The sequence below is a fragment of the Callionymus lyra genome, chromosome 17 (genome assembly GCF_982586985.1).
Source record: "Callionymus lyra chromosome 17, fCalLyr1.hap1.1, whole genome shotgun sequence".
NCBI lineage: Eukaryota > Metazoa > Chordata > Actinopteri > Syngnathiformes > Callionymidae > Callionymus > Callionymus lyra.
Genome location: NC_141834.1, coordinates 20,511,082 through 20,534,572, shown reverse-complemented (window position 1 = coordinate 20,534,572; position 23,491 = coordinate 20,511,082). Strand labels below are relative to the sequence as shown.

Genomic DNA, 23,491 nt, shown 5'->3' with positions numbered 1-23,491 from the left:
TACACACATATACACACATATATATATACACACACGTCTATACACATACACACATATACACACACACGTCTATACACAAACACACATATACACACATATATATACACACACGTCTATACACATACACACATATACACACACACGTCTATACACATACACACATATACACACACACACGTCTATACACATATACACACACACGTCTATACACATATATAAACACACACACGTATATATATATATACACACACACACACACACACACACACGTCTATACACATACACACACATATATACACACACGTCTATACACATACACACATATATGTACACACATATAAACACACGTCTATACGCATTGACACACCCGCACGCATTGACGCACATTGACACACACACGTATTGACGCACATTGACACACACGTATTGACGCACATTGACACGCGTGCACGCATTGACGCACATTGACACGCGCGCACGCATTGACGCACATTGACACGCGCGCACGCATTGACGCACATTGACACGCACGGGTCACCCAGTATTATACAGAGCACCCCCCGACGTCGGATTCAAACGACCCGGGTTACATTTGACGCGTCGCCCATCTCTTCGTTGCCTTGGTAACGTGACGTGTCGCTGTTTCATTTGGCTACCGTAATTCTACAACTATGAAGCTCATTTGAAATGTTTAATGTCAACAGTGTGATTCTAATCCTGATTGTGCTTAACGACCTCAAACCACTTTAAGGAGGTACAGAGTGAATATAAATCGGTAAAAATGCTTAATTTTAATTTTTTGGAGCTTGGATTGTTTACGCATCGCGGAAGTCAAGAAGCTCTCGCGGATTAAAACATGCTTAAAAGGTCCTGTAAAAGTGACTATATTGTATATTTTTAGGTGTTTCAACTCCATAATGTTGACATTGTTTTATGAATGAGTAAAATAAAGTCTGTGCTATTTCGCTTGATCCTCTTTATAATCCGGTGCGCTTTTCTATGAAAATAGAAGCTTTCATTGAGATTGCGTTTATGGACATATGTTTTCTTTTTATTTAGCTGCGATTATGAGCGTCTACGTGACGTTTGTCAACATTAATCGCGATTCTGCAGGGGTGACGTCACACATGCTAATCAACTGATCCTGCAGCGGTGACGTCACACCACAGGAATACAATGAGATATTGTGCTTGTTTGTTTAAAAGCGCCATGAATACAATAGTAGATGCGTGCTTGTATAAAGACCGAGTTAAGTTTAGTTTAAATTTAGCGTCAGCTAAAAAGTTTTCAAATTGCCGCATACGCAACTTCCGGATGATGACGTCACACTTGTTGACAAAGATCGATCGCATTTTATCCTCACGTTTGTGCATAACTTGACGGAATCAGGTGCGCGTCACTCGTCTATTAAGGTAAGATATCATTATTGCTTTAAGACTCAGAAATAATGTTTCATTGCGTGTAATGTAACTTTCTGTGGTGCGTTAACACGAGAGCTAGTTCGCTAAAACTTAGCTTTTTAAATTATAATGTAACTCACACACGTATTTTGTTTGTTATTTTGAAGGACGAAAATATATTTATATTCCAATAAAAAGTTTGCTATATTGGTGGGTCATGGTAGGCGATTTATTTTATTAATATTCAAGATTCTTAGCTACGGCACCTTCAACACATTCAACGCTTGTTAACCATACAACAGCACGAACGTTTAATCGGCGTGTTAAATAACAGATGCGGTGAACTCTGAGCCGCTGAAGCATCTGAACACCACGCGATAACAAAATATAAAGTGCAACTTACTTTCAAAACAAAGTGAAACAGTACAATATAAAATACTATCGAAAATATACACTTGAATAAAGTTATAAAACAATGCTTCAAGTTTCACACAAAAACTTAAATAGCTGCTTCGACACAACATTCATTTACACACAGCAATATAAACAATAATATAAACGTATTGTTTAGGCTCACCTAGGAGTGATAAGCGAGTGTATTCAGTAAAATTGCAGGAGCGTTGGCACACACGTGTCTCAGTCTCTGAGCCGCTGAAGCATCTGAACACCACGCGTCTCATCCGTGGAACGCAAGTAAAAAACAATGGCCGTCTTAAAGCGACAGTGTCTTAATGCGATACATGCATTGAAAAGTAATAAAACATAAAACACGAAAATAACAACTGGGTTTAATTATATACTTCCAGTGAAAATAATTGAAACATAAAACAACAAATAAACGGCTGGGTTACATTACTTTGAGCGAGCACCATAAACCGAATATACACAATAATCCATAGTGGTATTGGTTACAAGTGTCTACACGTGGTGTTCACTGCGCAGGTTAACTGTACCGCATTACAAGTAATAGAATGTAACTTAATGTTGGTGAACCACATAGCAATTCATCTACATTAGAAGTCTAAAAAGCGAATGGTAGTACAGTCACGGTGAATACAATTGTATAAATCGTTTAATTCATTTAAATATAAGTCAGCAGATGGAGAGACTTACCACAGTCTTTACCAATGGAAACATGGCGGTGGTCCATGAGGTCCAATTACTCTAGAAACTTCTGGATCATTTGAAATGGGCGGAGCATATTAAGATATTAACACTGAATATTGTTAAATTGACCCTTGACAGTGTTCATTCACTTTTTACACTGAATAAATAACACCTGGGTTTTAACTCTGGATATTGACAACAGCACTGCAGGGTTCGGAGCCACGTTTTACACCTGTTGTTGTTGTGTTACATCTGGAAGAGTTAAACCAGTCTATGAAATAGTTAAAATACATTAACACTTCCTTTTTGACACTTGGAAATTTACTGTGCACGAACGCACACATTAAACAAATGCGCACACCCACATAAAACAAACGCGCACGCACACATAAAACACACGCATGCGTACACGGACATGCACTGACAAACGCACACACACACGCTGACATGCACACATAAAACACACGCACGCACGCACGCACACATAAAACAAACGCGGACGCACACATAAAAGAAACGCGCACGCACACCTAAAACACACGCATGCACACACAGACATGCACTGACACACGCACACACACACGGTGACATGCACACATAAACACACGCACGCACGCACACATAAAACAAACGCGGACGCACACAAAAGAAACGCGCACGCACACATTAAACACACGCATGCACACACAGACATGCACTGACACACGCACACACACACGGTGACATGCACACATAAAACACACACACGCACGCACACGCAGACACACACTGACACATGCGCACACACACCAGTGACATGCACACAAACGCATAACTACAGATCACAAACAAACCTATAAAATCCGCGTTTGTTTTATGTGTTCGTGCGTGCGTGTGTTTTATGTTTGCATGTCACCGTGTGTGTGTGCGTTTGTCAGTGCATGTCTATGTATGCATGCGTGTGTTTTATGTGTGCGTGCGCGTTTGTTTTGTGTGCGTCCGCGTTTGTTTTATGTGTGCATGTCACCGTGTGTGTGTGCGTGTGTCAGTGCATGTCTGTGTGTGCATGCGTGTGTTTTAGGTGTGCGTGCGCGTTTCTTTTATGTGTGCGTCCGCGTTTGTTTTATGTGTGCGTGCATGTGTTTTATGTGTGCATGTCACATGAAACAAATGCGCGCACGCACACATAAAACAAACGCGCACGCACACATAAAACAAATGCGCGCGCACAAAACACACGGATGCATACACAGACATGCACTGACACACGCACACACACATGGTGACATGCACACATAAAACACACACACGCACGCACACGCAGACACACACTGACACATGCGCACACACACCAGTGACATGCACACAAACGCATAACTACAGATCACAAACAAACCTATAAAATAAATAAAACAAACAAACCTATTTTGTTTTGTCAGTGCATGTCTGTGTATGCATGCGTGTGTTTTATGTGTGCGTGCGCGTTTGTTTATGTGGGTGTGCGCATTTGTTTTATGTGTGCGTGCGTGTGTTGTGTGCGTGTGCATTTGTTTTACGTGTGCATTTGTTTTATGTGTGCGCGCGCATTTGTTTTATGTGTGCTCGTGCGCATTTGTGGGACCGCCCATGAAATACTGCTGGCCCCCCAACTTCCCTCCCTTGACATGGGGGAGTGTGCGTGTGTCAGTGCATGTCTGTGTATGCATCCGTGTGTTTTGTGTGCGCGCGCGCGCATTTGTTTTATGTGTGTGTGCACGTTTGTTTTATGTGTGCGTGCGCGCATTTGTTTTATGTGTGCGTGCGCGCATTTGTTTTTTGTGCGTGCGCGCATTTGTTTTATGTGTGCATGCGCGCATTTGTTTTATGTGTGCGTGCGCGCATTTGTTTCATGTGACATGCACACATAAAACACACGCACACACGCACACATAAAACAAACGCGGACGCACACAAAACACACGCATGCACACACAGACATGCACTGACACACGCACACACACGGTGACATGCACACATAAAACACACACACGCACGCACACGCAGACACACACTGACACATGCGCACACACACCAATGACATGCACACAAACGCATAACTACAGATCACAAACAAACCTATAAAATCCGCGTTTGTTTTATGTGTGCGTGCGTGCGTGCGTGTGTTTTATGTTTGCATGTCACCGTGTGTGTGTGCGTTTGTCAGTGCATGTCTGTGTATGCATGCGTGTGTTTTATGTGTGCGTGCGCGTTTGTTTTATGTGGGTGTGCGCATTTGTTTAATGTGTGCCTGCGTGTGTTGTGTGCGTGTGCATTTGTTTTATCTGTGCGCGCGCATTTGTTTTGTGTGCTCTTGCGCATTTGTTTTGTGTGCGCGTGCGCATTTCTTTAATGTGTGCGTGCGCTCATTTGTTTTATGTGTGCGTGCGCGCATTTGTTTTATGTGACATGCGCGCATTTGTTTTATGTGTGCATGCGCGCATTTGTTTTATGTGTGCATGCGCGCATTTGTTTTATGTGTGCGTGCGCGCATTTGTTTTATGTGTGCGTGCGCGCATTTGTTTAATGTGTGCGTGCGCGCATTTGTTTTATGTGTGCATGCGCGCATTTGTTTTATGTGTGCGTGCGCGCATTTGTTTTATGTGTGCGTGCGCGCATTTGTTTTATGTGTGCATGCGCGCATTTGTTTTATGTGTGCGTGCGCGCATTTGTTTTATGTGACATGCGTGCATTTGTTTTATGTGTGCATGCGCGCATTTGTTTTATGTGTGCGTGCGCGTTTGTTTAATGTGGGTGTGCGCATTTGTTTAATGTGTGCGTGAGTGTGTTGTGTGCGTGTGCATTTGTTTTATCTGTGCGCGCGCATTTGTTTTGTGTGCTCTTGCGCATTTGTTTTGTGTGCGCGTGCGCATTTCTTTAATGTGTGCGTGCGCGCATTCGTTTAATGTGTGCGTGCGCGCATTTGTTTTATGTGTGCGTGCGCGCATTTGTTTTATGTGACATGCGCGCATTTGTTTTATGTGTGCGTGCGCGCATTTGTTTTATGTGTGCGTGCGCGAATTTGTTTTATGTGTGCATGCGCGCATTTGTTTTATGTGTGCATGCGCGCATTTGTTTTATGTGTGCGTGCGCGCATTTGTTTTATGTGTGCGTGCGCGCATTTGTTTTATGTGTGCATGCGCGCATTTGTTTTATGTGTGCATGTGCGCATTTGTTTTATGTGTGCGTGCGCGCATTTGTTTCATGTGACATGCACACATAAAACACACGCACGCACGCACACATAAAACAAACGCGGACGCACACAAAACACACGCATGCACACACAGACATGCACTGACACACGCACACACACGGTGACATGCACACATAAAACACACACACGCACGCACACGCAGACACACACTGACACATGCGCACACACACCAATGACATGCACACAAACAAACCTATAAAATCCGCGTTTGTTTTATGTGTGCGTGCGTGCGTGTGTTTTATGTTTGCATGTCACCGTGTGTGTGTGCGTTTGTCAGTGAACAGTAAAACAAACGCGCGAACGCACACAAATAAAACAAACGCGCACGCACACGCACGCACACACTGACAAATGCGCACACACACCGTGTGTGACATGCACACAAACGCATAACCACACACGCATTGACGCACATTGACACGCGCGCACGCATTGACGCACATTGACACGCACGCGCGCATTGACGCACATAGACACACACGCACGCATTGACGCACATTGACATGGCCGCGCGCATTGACGCACATTGACACGCGCGCAAGCATTGACGCACATTGACACACGCGCGCATTGACGCACATAAAACAAACGCGCACGCACACATAAAACAAATGCGCGCGCACAAAACACACGGATGCATACACAGACATGCACTGACACACGCACACACACATGGTGACATGCACACATAAAACACACACACGCACGCACACGCAGACACACACTGACACATGCGCACACACACCAGTGACATGCACACAAACGCATAACTACAGATCACAAACAAACCTATAAAATAAATAAAACAAACAAACCTATTTTGTTTTGTCAGTGCATGTCTGTGTATGCATGCGTGTGTTTTATGTGTGCGTGCGCGTTTGTTTATGTGGGTGTGCGCATTTGTTTTATGTGTGCGTGCGTGTGTTGTGTGCGTGTGCATTTGTTTTACGTGTGCATTTGTTTTATGTGTGCGCGCGCATTTGTTTTATGTGTGCTCGTGCGCATTTGTGGGACCGCCCATGAAATACTGCTGGCCCCCCAACTTCCCTCCCTTGACATGGGGGAGTGTGCGTGTGTCAGTGCATGTCTGTGTATGCATCCGTGTGTTTTGTGTGCGCGCGCGCGCATTTGTTTTATGTGTGTGTGCACGTTTGTTTTATGTGTGCGTGCGCGCATTTGTTTTATGTGTGCGTGCGCGCATTTGTTTTTTGTGCGTGCGCGCATTTGTTTTATGTGTGCATGCGCGCATTTGTTTTATGTGTGCGTGCGCGCATTTGTTTCATGTGACATGCACACATAAAACACACGCACACACGCACACATAAAACAAACGCGGACGCACACAAAACACACGCATGCACACACAGACATGCACTGACACACGCACACACACGGTGACATGCACACATAAAACACACACACGCACGCACACGCAGACACACACTGACACATGCGCACACACACCAATGACATGCACACAAACGCATAACTACAGATCACAAACAAACCTATAAAATCCGCGTTTGTTTTATGTGTGCGTGCGTGCGTGCGTGTGTTTTATGTTTGCATGTCACCGTGTGTGTGTGCGTTTGTCAGTGCATGTCTGTGTATGCATGCGTGTGTTTTATGTGTGCGTGCGCGTTTGTTTTATGTGGGTGTGCGCATTTGTTTAATGTGTGCCTGCGTGTGTTGTGTGCGTGTGCATTTGTTTTATCTGTGCGCGCGCATTTGTTTTGTGTGCTCTTGCGCATTTGTTTTGTGTGCGCGTGCGCATTTCTTTAATGTGTGCGTGCGCTCATTTGTTTTATGTGTGCGTGCGCGCATTTGTTTTATGTGACATGCGCGCATTTGTTTTATGTGTGCATGCGCGCATTTGTTTTATGTGTGCATGCGCGCATTTGTTTTATGTGTGCGTGCGCGCATTTGTTTTATGTGTGCGTGCGCGCATTTGTTTAATGTGTGCGTGCGCGCATTTGTTTTATGTGTGCATGCGCGCATTTGTTTTATGTGTGCGTGCGCGCATTTGTTTTATGTGTGCGTGCGCGCATTTGTTTTATGTGTGCATGCGCGCATTTGTTTTATGTGTGCGTGCGCGCATTTGTTTTATGTGACATGCGTGCATTTGTTTTATGTGTGCATGCGCGCATTTGTTTTATGTGTGCGTGCGCGTTTGTTTAATGTGGGTGTGCGCATTTGTTTAATGTGTGCGTGAGTGTGTTGTGTGCGTGTGCATTTGTTTTATCTGTGCGCGCGCATTTGTTTTGTGTGCTCTTGCGCATTTGTTTTGTGTGCGCGTGCGCATTTCTTTAATGTGTGCGTGCGCGCATTCGTTTAATGTGTGCGTGCGCGCATTTGTTTTATGTGTGCGTGCGCGCATTTGTTTTATGTGACATGCGCGCATTTGTTTTATGTGTGCGTGCGCGCATTTGTTTTATGTGTGCGTGCGCGAATTCGTTTTATGTGTGCATGCGCGCATTTGTTTTATGTGTGCATGCGCGCATTTGTTTTATGTGTGCGTGCGCGCATTTGTTTTATGTGTGCGTGCGCGCATTTGTTTTATGTGTGCATGCGCGCATTTGTTTTATGTGTGCATGTGCGCATTTGTTTTATGTGTGCGTGCGCGCATTTGTTTCATGTGACATGCACACATAAAACACACGCACGCACGCACACATAAAACAAACGCGGACGCACACAAAACACACGCATGCACACACAGACATGCACTGACACACGCACACACACGGTGACATGCACACATAAAACACACACACGCACGCACACGCAGACACACACTGACACATGCGCACACACACCAATGACATGCACACAAACAAACCTATAAAATCCGCGTTTGTTTTATGTGTGCGTGCGTGCGTGTGTTTTATGTTTGCATGTCACCGTGTGTGTGTGCGTTTGTCAGTGAACAGTAAAACAAACGCGCGAACGCACACAAATAAAACAAACGCGCACGCACACGCACGCACACACTGACAAATGCGCACACACACCGTGTGTGACATGCACACAAACGCATAACCACACACGCATTGACGCACATTGACACGCGCGCACGCATTGACGCACATTGACACGCACGCGCGCATTGACGCACATAGACACACACGCACGCATTGACGCACATTGACATGGCCGCGCGCATTGACGCACATTGACACGCGCGCAAGCATTGACGCACATTGACACACGCGCGCATTGACGCACATTGACACTCGCAAGCATTGACGCACGCACACGCATTGACACGCACGGGCGCATTGACGCACATTGACACGCACGTGCGCATTGACGCACATTGACACGCGCGCAAGCATTGACGCACATTGACACGCGCGCGCATATTGACACATGCACACGCATTGACACGCACGCGCATATTGACACATGCACACGCATTGACACGCACGCGCGCCTTGACGCACATTGACACGCGTGCAAGCATTGACGCACATTGACACACGCGCGCGCATTGACGCACATTGACACACGCGCACGCATTGACGCACATTGACACACGCGCACGCATTGACGCACATTGACACACACACGCACTAACTCTCGCCTTAAGAAGTGACACTTGTCAGGGTGCAGCTTCAAACCCGCAGCAGCCACTCTGCTCAGCACTAGTCGTAGGGAGTGTGTGTGCGTGCGCGTTTGTTTTATGTGTGCGTGCGTGTGTTGTGTGCGTGTGCATTTGTTTTATCGGTGGGCGCGCATTTGTTTTGTGTGCTCTTGTGCATTTGTTTTGTGTGTGCGTGCGCGCATTTGTTTAATGTGGGTGTACGCATTTGTTTAATGTGTGCGTGAGTGTGTTGTGTGCGTGTGCATTTATTTTATCTGTGCGCGCGCATTTGTTTTGTGTGCTCTTGCGCATTTGTTTTGTGTGCGCGTGCGCATTTCTTTAATGTGTGCGTGCGCGCAATTGTTTAATGTGTGCGTGCGCGCATTTGTTTAATGTGTGCGTGCGCGCATTTGTTTAATGTGTGCGTGCGCGCATTTGTTTAATGTGTGTGTGCGCGCATTTGTTTAATGTGTGCGTGCGCGCATTTGTTTTATGTGACATGGGCGCATTTGTTTTATGTGTGCGTGCGCGCATTTGTTTTATGTGTGCATGCGCGCATTTGTTTTATGTGTGCATGCGCGCATTTGTTTTATGTGTGCGTGCGCGCATTTGTTTTATGTGTGCATGCGCGCATTTGTTTTATGTGTGCATGCGCGCATTTGTTTTATGTGTGCGTGCGCGCATTTGTTTTATGTGTGCGTGCGCGCATTTGTTTTATGTGTGCGTGCGCGCATTTGTTTTATGTGTGCGTGCGCGCATTTGTTTTATGTGTGCATGCGCGCATTTGTTTTATGTGTGCGTGCGCGCATTTGTTTCATGTGACATGCACACATAAAACACACGCACGCACGCACACATAAAACAAACGCGGACACACACAAAACACACGCATGCACACACAGACATGCACTGACACACGCACACACACGGTGACATGCACACATAAAACACACACACGCACGCACACGCAGACACACACTGACACATGCGCACACACACCAGTGACATGCACACAAACGCATAACTACAGATGACAAACAAACCTATAAAATAAATAAAACAAACAAACCTATTTTGTTTTGTCAGTGCATGTTTGTGTATGCATGCGTGTGTTTTATGTGTGCGTGCGCGTTTGTTTATGTGGGTGTGTGCATTTGTTTTATGTGTGCGCGCGCATTTGTTTTATGTGTGCTCGTGCGCATTTGTGGGACCGCCCATGAAATACTGCTGGCCCCCCAACTTCCCTCATGACATGGGGGAGTGTGCGTGTGTCAGTGCATGTCTGTGTATGCATCCGTGTGTTTTGTGTGCGCGCGCGCGCATTTGTTTTATGTGTGCGTGCACGTTTGTTTTATGTGTGCATGCGCGCATTTGTTTTATGTGTGCGTGCGCGCATTTGTTTTTTGTGCGTGCGCGCATTTGTTTTATGTGTGCATGCGCGCATTTGTTTTATGTGTGCATGCGCGCATTTGTTTTATGTGTGCGCGCGCATTTGTTTTATGTGTGCTCGTGCGCATTTGTGGGACCGCCCATGAAATACTGCTGGCCCCCCAACTTCCCTCATGACATGGGGGAGTGTGCGTGTGTCAGTGCATGTCTGTGTATGCATCCGTGTGTTTTGTGTGCGTGCGCGCGCATTTGTTTTATGTGTGCGTGCACGTTTGTTTTATGTGTGCGTGCGCGCATTTGTTATATGTGTGCGTGCGCGCATTTGTTTTTTGTGCGTGCGCGCATTTGTTTTTTGTGCGTGCGCGCATTTGTTTTATGTGTGCATGCACGCATTTGTTTTATGTGTGCGTGCGCGCATTTGTTTTATGTGTGCGTGCGCGTATTTGTTTTATGTGTGCGTGCGCGCATTTGTTTTATGTGTGCATGCGCGCATTTGTTTTATGTGTGCGTGCGCGCATTTGTTTCATGTGACATGCACACACGTGCGTGCGTGTGTTGTGTGCATTTGTTTTACGTGTGCATTTGTTTTATGTGTGCGCGCGCATTTGTTTTATGTGTGCTCGTGCGCATTTGTGGGACCGCCCATGAAATACTGCTGGCCCCCCAACTTCCCTCATGACATGGGGGAGTGTGCGTGTGTCAGTGCATGTCTGTGTATGCATCCGTGTGTTTTGTGTGCGCGCGCGCGCATTTGTTTTATGTGTGCGTGCACGTTTGTTTTATGTGTGCGTGCGCGCATTTGTTTTATGTGTGCGTGCGCGCATTTGTTTTATGTGTGCGTGCGCGCATTTGTTTTTTGTGAGTGCGCGCATTTGTTTTATGTGTGTGTGCGCGCATTTGTTTCATGTGACATGCACACATAAAACACACGCACGCACTCACACATAAAACAAACGCGGACGCACACAAAACACACGCATGCACACACAGACATGCACTGACACACGCACACACACGGTGACATGCACACATAAAACACACACACGCACGCATACGCAGACACACACTGACACATGCGCACACACACCAATGACATGCACACAAACGCATAACTACAGATCACAAACAAACCTATAAAATCCGCGTTTGTTTTATGTGTGCGTGCGTGCGTGTGTTTTATGTTTGCATGTCACCGTGTGTGTGTGCGTTTGTCAGTGCATGTCTGTGTATGCATGCGTGTGTTTTATGTGTGCGTGCGCGTTTGTTTTATGTGGGTGTGCGCATTTGTTTAATGTGTGCGTGCGTGTGTTGTGTGCGTGTGCATTTGTTTTATGTGTGCGTGCGCGCATTTGTTTTGTGTGCTCTTGCGCGCATTTGTTTTATGTGTGCGTGCGCGCATTTGTTTTATGTGTGCGTGCGCGCATTTGTTTTATGTGTGCATGCGCGCATTTGTTTTATGTGTGCGTGCGCGCATTTGTTTCATGTGACATGCACACATAAAACACACGCACGCACGCACACATAAAACAAACGCGGACACACACAAAACACACGCATGCACACACAGACATGCACTGACACACGCACACACACGGTGACATGCACACATAAAACACACACACGCACGCACACGCAGACACACACTGACACATGCGCACACACACCAGTGACATGCACACAAACGCATAACTACAGATGACAAACAAACCTATAAAATAAATAAAACAAACAAACCTATTTTGTTTTGTCAGTGCATGTTTGTGTATGCATGCGTGTGTTTTATGTGTGCGTGCGCGTTTGTTTATGTGGGTGTGTGCATTTGTTTTATGTGTGCGCGCGCATTTGTTTTATGTGTGCTCGTGCGCATTTGTGGGACCGCCCATGAAATACTGCTGGCCCCCCAACTTCCCTCATGACATGGGGGAGTGTGCGTGTGTCAGTGCATGTCTGTGTATGCATCCGTGTGTTTTGTGTGCGCGCGCGCGCATTTGTTTTATGTGTGCGTGCACGTTTGTTTTATGTGTGCATGCGCGCATTTGTTTTATGTGTGCGTGCGCGCATTTGTTTTTTGTGCGTGCGCGCATTTGTTTTATGTGTGCATGCGCGCATTTGTTTTATGTGTGCATGCGCGCATTTGTTTTATGTGTGCGCGCGCATTTGTTTTATGTGTGCTCGTGCGCATTTGTGGGACCGCCCATGAAATACTGCTGGCCCCCCAACTTCCCTCATGACATGGGGGAGTGTGCGTGTGTCAGTGCATGTCTGTGTATGCATCCGTGTGTTTTGTGTGCGTGCGCGCGCATTTGTTTTATGTGTGCGTGCACGTTTGTTTTATGTGTGCGTGCGCGCATTTGTTTTATGTGTGCGTGCGCGCATTTGTTTTTTGTGCGTGCGCGCATTTGTTTTTTGTGCGTGCGAGCATTTGTTTTATGTGTGCATGCACGCATTTGTTTTATGTGTGCGTGCGCGCATTTGTTTTATGTGTGCGTGCGCGTATTTGTTTTATGTGTGCGTGCGCGCATTTGTTTTATGTGTGCATGCGCGCATTTGTTTTATGTGTGCGTGCGCGCATTTGTTTCATGTGACATGCACACACGTGCGTGCGTGTGTTGTGTGCATTTGTTTTACGTGTGCATTTGTTTTATGTGTGCGCGCGCATTTGTTTTATGTGTGCTCGTGCGCATTTGTGGGACCGCCCATGAAATACTGCTGGCCCCCCAACTTCCCTCATGACATGGGGGAGTGTGCGTGTGTCAGTGCATGTCTGTGTATGCATCCGTGTGTTTTGTGTGCGCGCGCGCGCATTTGTTTTATGTGTGCGTGCACGTTTGTTTTATGTGTGCGTGCGCGCATTTGTTTTATGTGTGCGTGCGCGCATTTGTTTTATGTGTGCGTGCGCGCATTTGTTTTTTGTGCGTGCGCGCATTTGTTTTATGTGTGTGTGCGCGCATTTGTTTCATGTGACATGCACACATAAAACACACGCACGCACTCACACATAAAACAAACGCGGACGCACACAAAACACACGCATGCACACACAGACATGCACTGACACACGCACACACACGGTGACATGCACACATAAAACACACACACGCACGCATACGCAGACACACACTGACACATGCGCACACACACCAATGACATGCACACAAACGCATAACTACAGATCACAAACAAACCTATAAAATCCGCGTTTGTTTTATGTGTGCGTGCGTGCGTGTGTTTTATGTTTGCATGTCACCGTGTGTGTGTGCGTTTGTCAGTGCATGTCTGTGTATGCATGCGTGTGTTTTATGTGTGCGTGCGCGTTTGTTTTATGTGGGTGTGCGCATTTGTTTAATGTGTGCGTGCGTGTGTTGTGTGCGTGTGCATTTGTTTTATCTGTGCGCGCGCATTTGTTTTGTGTGCTCTTGCGCATTTGTTTTGTGTGCGCGTGCGCGCATTTGTTTTATGTGTGCATGCGCGCATTTGTTTTATGTGTGCATGCACGCATTTGTTTTATGTGTGCGTGCGCGCATTTGTTTTAAGTGTGCGTGTCAGTGAACAGTAAAACAAACGCGCGCACGCACACAAATAAAACAAACGCGCACGCACACACTGACACATGCGCACACACACCGTGTGTGACATGCACACAAACGCATAACCACACACGCATTGACGCACATTGACACGCGCGCACGCATTGACGCACATTGACACGCACGCGCGCATTGACGCACATAGACACACACGCACGCATTGACGCACATTGACATGGCCGCGCGCATTGACGCACATTGACACGCGCGCAAGCATTGACGCACATTGACACACGCGCGCATTGACGCACATTGACACTCGCAAGCATTGACGCACGCACATGCATTGACACGCACGGGCGCATTGACGCACATTGACACGCACGTGCGCATTGACGCACATTGACACGCGCGCAAGCATTGACGCACATTGACACGCACGCGCATATTGACACATGCACACGCATTGACACGCACGGGCGCATTGACGCACATTGACACGCACGCGCGCATTGACGCACATTGACACGCGTGCAAGCATTGACGCACATTGACACACGCGCGCGCATTGACACACATTGACACGCACGCGCGCCTTGACGCACATTGACACGCGGGCAAGCATTGACGCACATTGACACACGCGCGCGCATTGACGCACATTGACACACGCGCACGCATTGACGCACATTGACACACACACGCACTAACTCTCGCCTTAAGAAGTGACACTTGTCAGGGTGCAGCTTCAAACCCGCAGCAGCCACTCTGCTCAGCACTAGTCGTAGGGAGTGTGTGTGCGTGCGCGTTTGTTTTATGTGTGCGTGCGTGTGTTGTGTGCGTGTGCATTTGTTTTATCGGTGGGCGCGCATTTGTTTTGTGTGCTCTTGTGCATTTGTTTTGTGTGTGCGTGCGCGCATTTGTTTAATGTGGGTGTACGCATTTGTTTAATGTGTGCGTGAGTGTGTTGTGTGCGTGTGCATTTATTTTATCTGTGCGCGCGCATTTGTTTTGTGTGCTCTTGCGCATTTGTTTTGTGTGCGCGTGCGCATTTCTTTAATGTGTGCGTGCGCGCAATTGTTTAATGTGTGCGTGCGCGCATTTGTTTAATGTGTGCGTGCGCGCATTTGTTTAATGTGTGCGTGCGCGCATTTGTTTAATGTGTGCGTGCGCGCATTTGTTTTATGTGACATGGGCGCATTTGTTTTATGTGTGCGTGCGCGCATTTGTTTTATGTGTGCATGCGCGCATTTGTTTTATGTGTGCATGCGCGCATTTGTTTTATGTGTGCGTGCGCACATTTGTTTTATGTGTGCATGCGCGCATTTGTTTTATGTGTGCGTGCGCGCATTTGTTTTATGTGTGCGTGCGCGCATTTGTTTTATGTGTGCGTGCGCGCATTTGTTTTATGTGTGCGTGCGTGCATTTGTTTTATGTGTGCGTGCGCGCATTTGTTTTATGTGTGCATGCGCGCATTTGTTTTATGTGTGCGTGCGCACATTTGTTTTTTGTGCGTGCGCGCATTTGTTTTTTGTGCGTGCGCGCATTTGTTTTGTGTCCGTGCGCGCATTTGTTTTATGTGTGCGTGCGCGCATTTGTTTTATGTGTGCGTGCGCGCATTTGTTTTATGTGTGCGTGCGCGCATTTGTTTTATGTGTGTATGCGTGCGGATTTGTGGGACCGCCCATGAAATACTGCTGGCCCCCCAACTTCCCTCATGACATGGGGGAGTGTGCGTGTGTCAGTGCATGTCTGTGTATGCATCCGTGTGTTTTGTGTGCGCGCGCGCATTTGTTTTATGTGTGCGTGCACGTTTGTTTTATGTGTGCGTGCGCGCATTTGTTTTATGTGTGCGTGCGCGCATTTGTTTTTTGTGCGTGCGCGCATTTGTTTTATGTGTGCATGCGCGCATTTGTTTTATGTGTGTGTGCGCGCATTTGTTTCATGTGACATGCACACATAAAACACACGCACGCACGCACACATAAAACAAACGCGGACGCACACAAAACACACGCATGCACACACAGACATGCACTGACACACGCACACACACGGTGACATGCACACATAAAACACACACACGCACGCACACGCAGACACACACTGACACATGCGCACACACACCAATGACATGCACACAAACGCATAACTACAGATCACAAACAAACCTATAAAATCCGCGTTTGTTTTATGTGTGCGTGCGTGCGTGTGTTTTATGTTTGCATGTCACCGTGTGTGTGTGCGTTTGTCAGTGCATGTCTGTGTATGCATGCGTGTGTTTTATGTGTGCGTGCGCGTTTGTTTTTTGTGCGTGCGCGCATTTGTTTTATGTGTGCGTGCGCGCATTTGTTTTATGTGTGCGTGCGCGCATTTGTTTTATGTGTGCGTGCGCGCATTTGTTTTATGTGTGCGTGCGCGCATTTGTTTTATGTGTGTATGCGTGCGGATTTGTGGGACCGCCCATGAAATACTGCTGGCCCCCCAACTTCCCTCATGACATGGGGGAGTGTGCGTGTGTCAGTGCATGTCTGTGTATGCATCCGTGTGTTTTGTGTGCGCGCGCGCGCATTTGTTTTATGTGTGCGTGCACGTTTGTTTTATGTGTGCGTGCGCGCATTTGTTTTATGTGTGCGTGCGCGCATTTGTTTTTTGTGCGTGCGCGCATTTGTTTTATGTGTGCATGCGCGCATTTGTTTTATGTGTGTGTGCGCGCATTTGTTTCATGTGACATGCACACATAAAACACACGCACGCACGCACACATAAAACAAACGCGGACGCACACAAAACACACGCATGCACACACAGACATGCACTGACACACGCACACACACGGTGACATGCACACATAAAACACACACACGCACGCACACGCAGACACACACTGACACATGCGCACACACACCAATGACATGCACACAAACGCATAACTACAGATCACAAACAAACCTATAAAATCCGCGTTTGTTTTATGTGTGCGTGCGTGCGTGTGTTTTATGTTTGCATGTCACCGTGTGTGTGTGCGTTTGTCAGTGCATGTCTGTGTATGCATGCGTGTGTTTTATGTGTGCGTGCGCGTTTGTTTTATGTGGGTGTGCGCATTTGTTTAATGTGTGCGTGCGTGTGTTGTGTGCGTGTGCATTTGTTTTATCTGTGCGCGCGCATTTGTTTTGTGTGCTCTTGCGCATTTGTTTTGTGTGCGCGTGCGCGCATTTGTTTTATGTGTGCGTGCGCGCATTTGTTTTATGTGTGCATGCGCGCATTTGTTTTGTGTGCGTGCGCGCATTTGTTTTTTGTGACATGCGTGCATTTGTTTTATGTGTGCATGCGCGCATTTGTTTTATGTGTGCGTGCGCGTTTGTTTAATGTGGGTGTGCGCATTTGTTTAATGTGTGCGTGAGTGTGTTGTGTGCGTGTGCATTTGTTTTATCTGTGCGCGCGCATTTGTTTTGTGTGCTCTTGCGCATTTCTTTAATGTGTGCGTGCGCGAATTTGTTTTATGTGTGCGTGCGCGCATTTGTTTAATGTGTGCGTGCGCGCATTTGTTTTATGTGTGCGTGCGCGCATTTGTTTTATGTGTGCATGCGCGCATTTGTTTTATGTGTGCGTGCGCGCATTTGTTTTATGTGTGCATGCGCGCATTTGTTTTATGTGTGCATGCGCGCATTTGTTTTATGTGTGCGTGCGCGCATTTGTTTTATGTGTGCGTGCGCGCATTTGTTTTATGTGTGCATGCGCGCATTTGTTTTATGTGTGCATGCGCGCATTTGTTTTATGTGTGCCTGCGCGCATTTGTTTCATGTGACATGCACACATAAAACACACGCACGCACGCACACATAAAACAAACGCTGACGCACACAAAACACACGCATGCACACACAGACATGCACTGACACACGCACACACACGGTGACATGCACACATAAAACACACACACGCACGCACACTCAGACACGCACTGACACATGCGCACACACACCAATGACATGCACACAAACGCATAACTACAGATCACAAACAAACCTATAAAATCCGCGTTTGTTTTATGTGTGCGTGCGTGCGTGTGTTTTATGTTTGCATGTCACCGTGTGTGTGTGCGTTTGTCAGTGCATGTCTGTGTATGCATGCGTGTGTTTTATGTATGCGTGCGCGTTTGTTTAATGTGGGTGTGCGCATTTGTTTAATGTGTGCGTGCGTGTGTTGTGTGCGTGTGCATTTGTTTTATCTGTGCGCGCGCATTTGTTTTGTGTGCTCTTGCGCATTTGTTTTGTGTGCGCGTGCGCATTTCTTTAATGTGTGCGTGCGCGCATTTTTTTTTATGTGTGCGTGCGCCGTGCATGTCTGTGTATTCATCCGTGTGTTTTGTGTGCGCGCGCATTTGTTTTATGTGTGCGCGCGCGCATTTGTTTTATTCATTTTATAGGTTTGTTTGTGATGTGTAGTTATGCGTTTGTGTGCATGTCACCGTGTGTGTGTGCGTGTTTCACTGACACACGCACACACACGGTGACATGCACACATAAAACACACACATGCACGCACACACACACTGACACATGCGCACACACACCAGTGGCATGCACACAAACGCATAACTACACATCACAAACAAACCTATAAAATAAATACGCACGCGCACACATAAAACAAATGCGCGCGCACACATAAAACAAACGCGCGCACGCACACACAAAACAAATGGGCACGCGCACAAATAAAACAAACGCGCACGCACACACGGTGACATGCACACATAAAACACACACGCACGCACACGCACGCACACACTGACACATGCGCACACACACCGTGTGTGACATGCACACAAACATAACCACACACGCATTGACGCACATTGACACGCGCGCACGCATTGACGCACACTGACACGCACGCGCGCATTGACGCACATAGACACACACGCACGCATTGACGCACATTGACATGCACGCGCGCATTGACGCACATTGACACGCGCGCGCGCATTGACGCACATTGACACACGCGCGCGCATTGACGCACATTGACACTCGCAAGCATTGACGCACGCACACGCATGTATGTGCTGTTGGGTTTTGTCCATCTGTGCTGGTCGGAATTTGGTGACCTCACAAAAAGGGCAGTGAAAGAACAAGCAACACTGACGGCTGTGGAGTGAAGTACATCCTCAAACCTGGCTGATGTTTAACTGATCAGCCATTTATGAGATTAATGAAAGCTTTGACAGAAACTGTTTTCTATATCACAGACTAAGCTACACACACAGGCAAATGAAAACAGCCAGAAATATGTTATGTTCACTGAACAGATCATTTATGAACCCATTTTTCATGTTGTATAAAACTGAAACATTCTATTGAATGACTGAACAATCTACTTTAATATCCTCGTGTCCAATTAGTTCATATTCAACGTCTGCTATCTCTGGTCTGTTTATCTGGATTCTTGTCACGGGGGCAGCAGCTTCAGCAGAGAGGTCCATACTTTCTTCTCCCCAGTTACATCGTCCAGCTCTTTCTGGAGGACCCCCCTGTGTTTCCAGCCCAGTGGAGGAACATGGTTCTTCAGTGTGTTCTGGGTCTTCCCCGGGTTCTACCATCAGTGGAACATGTTCGACTTCATCGGACTTATTCTCAGATGAATAAATTGATCTAAGACAAGAAAAAAATAAGTCAGTTTAGATGAAAAAAAAAGCTCAAACTAATTGAAATTCTCACGGATGCTCCGTTGAATCCATACATTCATTCATTTCCACTGCCACCTCCTAATAAGAAATAATGATCGTTTCTCTGATGCACAAATACTGCAGTGCTGAAGATATTAAACCAAAATTGACATTAATTTTAATTGTACAAGTGATGACATTTGCAAAATTAATCAACATTACATTTAAACATTAAATCACTTTGATAAATGACTAAAAAACGTTCTTACATACCTTCCTTCTTCTCTTGAACTCTTTTCGATCTGGTTAAGGAGAAAAATAATTCAAGGAAATGACTCCAGATAAACACAAATTAATATAATAATGTGATTTTTATGAATGCATTTGTTTTTTACCTCTTTTTCTTTTTTTATACCAATAAACTACAGAACATGTGATCAGTAGAACGATCACAGCAACAATAATTCCAGCCACTTCTCCTGGTGTCAAACCTTCTCGACATACAGAGTCAGAAGAAATAGTTCCTTCTCGTAGATATGTTGAACATCTACAAAGACAAGTGGAGACAGTTTAGAAGAAAACATCTGGAGCAAACATTTGTGAAGCTTCACTCACTGTTTGTGATCCTGACATGACGTGAACGTTCCATTTGAAAATGTTCCTTCACTGCAGGTTCCACACTCAGTGTCTGTGGAGGACGTTCCTGTGAAGAACATAGTGTGTGTCTTATAGTTTCTGCACTCTTGCATTTCACATGTTGGATGTGAAACTCGCCTGCTCTGATGATGAACTGTCCTGGTTCACATGTGGAGTGTTGCTGTGCTGCCACACATGTGTCCACTGAGCCGTCCACACAGAAAAAACCCTCCAGAGGTTCACACTTGGTGTTTGCTGTGAAGGTACAGGATCTGATCTCTCTCAGTCCTGTTAGTCAATAACAAATTCTACATCACATCTACATACTGACCAACTCATCATTCTAGTGAAGAACAAACTTTACCTTCAGTACAGACGAGACACTTGAAACCATGTTTCTCTCGGTTCAATTTGTCCATGTAAGTTCCATCATCACAGACAGTGCAGGACGGAGATGGAAATTCTGTGCAATGAACATTGACTCTGAATCCTGTGAGAGAAATAAATAAATGACAAATTTGAGTGACGTTTTACATCAAGACTCCTGACAGTTACTCTTATAAGAAAAAAGGTCAACATTTAAAATAGGCAGAATACATTTGATAGAATCAACATACAAGTGTCATGCTTATATTGTTTTGTTTTATTTTGAAGGTGGTTTTCCGTTTTTATGTGTCCTGTGTTTTGAGTGACAGACGCTGGCAGGTGCGCGGCTGGGGATGATGGAGTGGCGGGTTCTTCCCATTGATAAGGAGCGTCTCTACCCGGAAGAACTCGCCAGAGTATTGCGTTTCCAGACCAGGTTGGCTGTCCTTTCGATCTCGCTCCTCGCCTTTGAATCAGAACTGGATAATCCTTTGGATACTCCTGACGTTGTCAGCACTTTTATTTACTCAAGTGAGTCCTTTTGTTTTAGTTGCTGTTGGGACCCCGATCTCCAGAAGTGCCCTGCCTTCGCCCCGAGTGCCTGTTTTGTTTTTTTGTTCCTATGACGGACCGCTCTGGATCTATATAAGACTTTTTCTTAGCAGACCTTCACTTAAACTTAGCGTTACATTTACCGATGTCAATAAAATGAAAAGAGACTTTAATAAACCACAACATGTACCTCTGCTCCTTCCAGCTGGACACTCAACATCCTTATCCTTCAACAGTGGACACTGTGACGTCACTCCTTCAACATCCTTATCCTTGAGAGAAAAGATCATTTAATATCAGATGATTTTTGAGAATCTATCAGTGATAGTTTCGTAGATTCTTCCGCGTCTGACCGTTATAAACCTCCTTATAGGTGGACAACGCATGCGCAAATGCGTCGTTGATTTCCAACCTCGTGTACTGTACTGACACTAATAGAATGTTTTTCCATCATATTTGTCCATCATGATGAGTGCCATGGATCATACATGAACACACATGTTTAATGATAAATATTTGTTACCAGAGAACAATTGTTTCAACTGTAATGAAGCATACATGTTTGATATTTACCAATTAGTGTTAAATATTAGCTATATTGATGTTTGAGACAAAATGGGGACCCTTGAAATAAAAAGAAAGACCCACACTGTTAAGTCTTTCTGTAGGTTTGTTTATTGGACATAATAAATAGTTTTAGCAACACTAGAGGGCAGCAGAGAGTACAAGTTGCTTTGCGTGCAGGTGGAGAGACAGGACGAGCTAATGAGATCACCTGTGCAGGTGAAGCTTCTGTCTACAGAGCATGACTACAGCCAAGGTAATGTTAAACTCTTCTGTTAAATTGTTGTCATTTGGAGAGAATATCTAAGGATTATGGACATAAACTTGCAGTGTGACTGCAGTTCACACTTTTAATGATGTCGTCATTAAGTAGAAAAATGATTAATGACATACATGACCTTAATAATTAAGTCAGATCTACTGTATGTCCATGTGTTGTAAATCTAAAACGTACCGAGAAAGTAGAATTCTAGTGTTTCTGATCCCATCATGCAGGGAATAGCAGGTTTGATATAAATGTACATGAATTGATTCATTAAAGATATTATTACATTTGTCTCTTTTAACATTAAGACTTCATCACAAAGTATCATATCTGGAGATGATTTGACTTCAATGTTGACAACAGTTTATACTGAGTGGATCTAGTATAACACTGACAGACCCGGCTGCAGAAAAACATTTAAGGGGGGGCATTACATTTTTTCAGGGGGGCAAACTTTTCAACCTAAAAACGTATTGGCTTCAGGCTGAACAATGGCTCTGGGACGACTCGCACAGTACAGAGAAATAATTCTCCCATTACTAAAAAGTGACGGTTGATCCCAAAATCTAAAAAAACAACTAACAACCAACAACAAAGTTTAGTGCTGTGTCCATGTATTAAACTAAAGCACCACAGCTTCACTTCTACTAAAACATAAGCACTGAAGTCAACCTGAACACTGGATTGAACATCAAATAAGTTTTCATCTCATTGAACAAAATCATGGTAGGTGTGATGTGTGATCTGTTTGATACTTGATGAAGCCCAGTTGCTGCACATTGGCGCACGCATTGACGCACATTCTTCTTCTGAGAGTTGTAACACAGCGTCTCTTAACTGTTGAGCATGGTCCCGTCGTCTCGCACCAACGTCCATCTCCTCACTTTCGCTCTTCACTTTCCCGTACATACCGGCGACGTTCGTTAGCAAAGTTCGTTGCTAATAACCGTTAGCTTCGCCTCAGGAGCAGGTCCGAAAAAGTCGCTTCTGACACCAATGTAACGTTTGGTCCTCCACACATGACCAGACGGTTGTCTTGCACAGATATTGTTTCTTTGTTCGCTGTACTCACAGAGAGGTTATTGTTTCGGCCACAACCAACGCCGCTCGTTCTTCACACCACAAGTTGAACGCGAACTCTCTCTAACAACAACTGCGCATGCGCACAGACTCACCTTCTTAAAGTGCCCGCAACATTA

General features: G+C 45.8%; 1 protein-coding gene and 2 long non-coding RNA genes across 6 annotated transcripts in view; 1 reads left to right on the top strand and 2 right to left on the bottom strand.

The window, feature by feature from the left end:
- LOC148062967 (Schwann cell myelin protein-like) overlaps positions 1-2,052 on the bottom strand; it is a 21,125-nt gene extending 19,073 nt beyond the window's left edge. The window contains exon 1 of the mRNA XM_087812992.1: positions 1,978-2,052. The gene's annotated coding sequence lies outside the window, so the exon portion shown is untranslated. The remainder of the gene's footprint in view (positions 1-1,977) is intronic.
- On the top strand, positions 1,271-21,596 carry LOC148062966 (uncharacterized). The gene is made up of 3 exons (XR_015713637.1): positions 1,271-1,412; positions 21,241-21,347; positions 21,462-21,596. It is a non-coding gene; the product is annotated as an uncharacterized LOC148062966 (long non-coding RNA).
- On the bottom strand, positions 19,450-23,491 carry LOC148062965 (uncharacterized). 4 transcript variants are annotated; one of them, XR_015713629.1, is made up of 9 exons: positions 23,131-23,491; positions 21,654-21,735; positions 20,910-21,035; positions 20,684-20,833; positions 20,525-20,612; positions 20,305-20,456; positions 20,183-20,211; positions 19,962-20,008; positions 19,451-19,895 (listed from the first exon to the last, which is right to left on the bottom strand). It is a non-coding gene; the product is annotated as an uncharacterized LOC148062965 (long non-coding RNA). The 4 variants fall into 4 exon arrangements; XR_015713630.1 differs by having other exon boundaries at positions 19,450-20,008; positions 23,365-23,491; XR_015713627.1 differs by having other exon boundaries at positions 19,451-20,008.